Consider the following 2,548-nt stretch of genomic DNA (forward strand, 5'->3'; position numbering starts at 1 on the left):
CTAAAATATTTTTCTAAGTGTTTGGCCGAACTTCTGCTCAAACTTGACGCATGAGTTCTGATTTTATAAGAAGAGTTTTCAAGGCAGAAATATACTCGAAGGTTTGCCATTGCGTGCCGAAGGACGACTGCTATTTTGGGTTATGATCTGACCAGGTATTTAACCATGCTCCTATGGAGTAAAAGTACGCACATGTAATCACTCTGCTACGGCGGCCGCCGTGAATAAGAATTGAGCCAAGAGATTAGATTATTTATTCTTAAAATGCATGAAAACTATAGTATGCTTGCAAACAATTAATAATATTTTGTGATAAACAGTTTTACAAATGTATTTGCACTTCAAATTTGTATTTTAATAAAGTATTAATTAAATAAATTATTATTGTAAATTATTATTTTAATAAATAGATATAAAGATATTTATACTTGGCAACTCTTGGACTTTTCTTCTTTTGTAACAAATGACAGATGTAAACAAAATAAAAAAATAATTGTATTTTTACAAATTTAAAGCAAACGGGCGTTCTTTACAAAAAAATGTAGTTAGGGATCGAATTGCGCATATTTTTTTTACAATATCAAGTGCCCACAAGAAGTGTTAAACCACTAAATAGCTTAAAAAACGCTTTCAAAAATTCGAAACGAGAGTGAAGTGCAGTGTTCAATTGTGATCGAAATTGCAGGCAAAATTTGTGCGCGTGTAATTAATGTTTTACTTGTTTGAAGAAATGTTGCCCGTTGTTATTAAAAATAAGCAAACCAAGACCCCCGCTTTCCACTGGTGGTTACATAATACTTGAATAGCTCCTTAATTAACATGTGTTTGTTTTGAGCACGCACGGCCAGTTAAACAGGCATGTCTGAATCGATTTCCTTCATCATTCTTAGCAATTTGATATGCATTTTTATTGTTATGTGTTGCAAACAGACATTTTAGGAACTAAATAGGTTCTAAAATCTCTGTACACAAGCGCACTTATTTTTAACAGTTTCCAGTTTACGTAATATTAATCAAAACAGCTTTTATTTATTTTATGTATTATGTGATTTCTGGAAGCGTCGAATACAAAAAAGGGCTGTGACTGGGTTTATGTAATTTGAAATTGTATTGATGATTACTAATAATAATAGAAAAGCGCTTACATATCGACACAACTAAAAAATTTCATATATTTCAGTAGAGCCAATTAAAGATTTTTTGTTTCGTAATTTAGCAATATGTCTTGGAACGTAATTATTCCGGATTATATGCAGTCATACTGTAAGCTTTCAAATTATGTATTTTTCTAAACCTGAAATTTTGAATTGGTCCGTTATTGCAGAGGACCATCGACATATGTTAGTGTTTGGCCGAGCTACTCCTCCGATTGTGGCATGCGCCTTGATGTTGTCGCACAAAGGGGAGGGACCTACAGTTTTACGCCGACTCCTGCCGGGGGCCGACCACTATTACAAAAAACATTTTCTTTTTTTTTTGTTGGCCGGAACTGGGCTCGGACGCTCACCCTGCGGAATGGTAGTGCGCACTTCTAAACACTACACCACAGCGATCGCTTAATTAATTTTAATCATTAATCGCGATTAACCATTTATTCGTTAATTTTTAGTCATTCATAGACTAACATTTTGTCGACAATACTCGCATAAGATAGTCCCAAATTTTCACAAAAGAGAAAAGTGATTTTCTTCAAAACTTTTGAATGACGTCTTGGCTGAACTTACTAATTCGGAATTTCTACTATTACTTATAGAGTAGGCTATTCATAAAGTCTGGGTAATGAAATACAAATTTTTCTATTATAAGATCCATAAATATAAGGAGACTTTTATTGTTTAATTTAGTTTTTGCACATAAACTTGTATCTTGAACTTCTTTTTCCAAAAAGTGAGGATGTCAAAATTTCAATAGATATCGGATGTACGGTAATTTTCCAAAGAGATCTCCTAATAGATAAGTTCATGAAAATTATTCCAAACGAAAACTTAAAATTGATAAAAAAATAATAACTAATTTATATTAGAGGTTTGAAGTTTATCCCACTGTAAGTATGAAATCTTCAGCTATGTGTTTCCATTGTCACTTTTTCGTAGCCATATCAACAGCCTGACAATTAAGAAGATTGTGACATTTCATGCTACCATACGCAATATCCTAAATCCTTCAAATTTTATTATTAACCTTTTGTTTGTTAAAAACATTTTCTTCTTAGATTCGAAACTTGATCAAGCAAAATTGCCTTTGTTTTTGACTAAGAGATGCTCAATAAGCTCAGAATTGTAGTTCTCATTTGCATACATAACAATAAATTATTAATTTTTGTTTCACACCAACTCCAATATTGAATAGTAAAATATATTTTAATCTTACCCAAATAAACAACGATTTAGTTCAATGGTCAATCACATATAGAGTATAGGGTGGTACTGTGTTAAAGTTTTGAAAGTTTTTAAACGTAAAATGACGGCTAATACCTTTTTAAGCGTTTTGTAATTTAACCAAAACTCATTAGCATCTACTCAAGCAAGGAATTATTTACTTTCCAACA

The sequence above is a fragment of the Rhagoletis pomonella genome, unplaced genomic scaffold, assembly GCF_013731165.1.
Source record: "Rhagoletis pomonella isolate Grant_MI unplaced genomic scaffold, Rhpom_1.0 Rhpom_scaffold_00006, whole genome shotgun sequence".
Lineage (NCBI taxonomy): Eukaryota > Metazoa > Arthropoda > Insecta > Diptera > Tephritidae > Rhagoletis > Rhagoletis pomonella.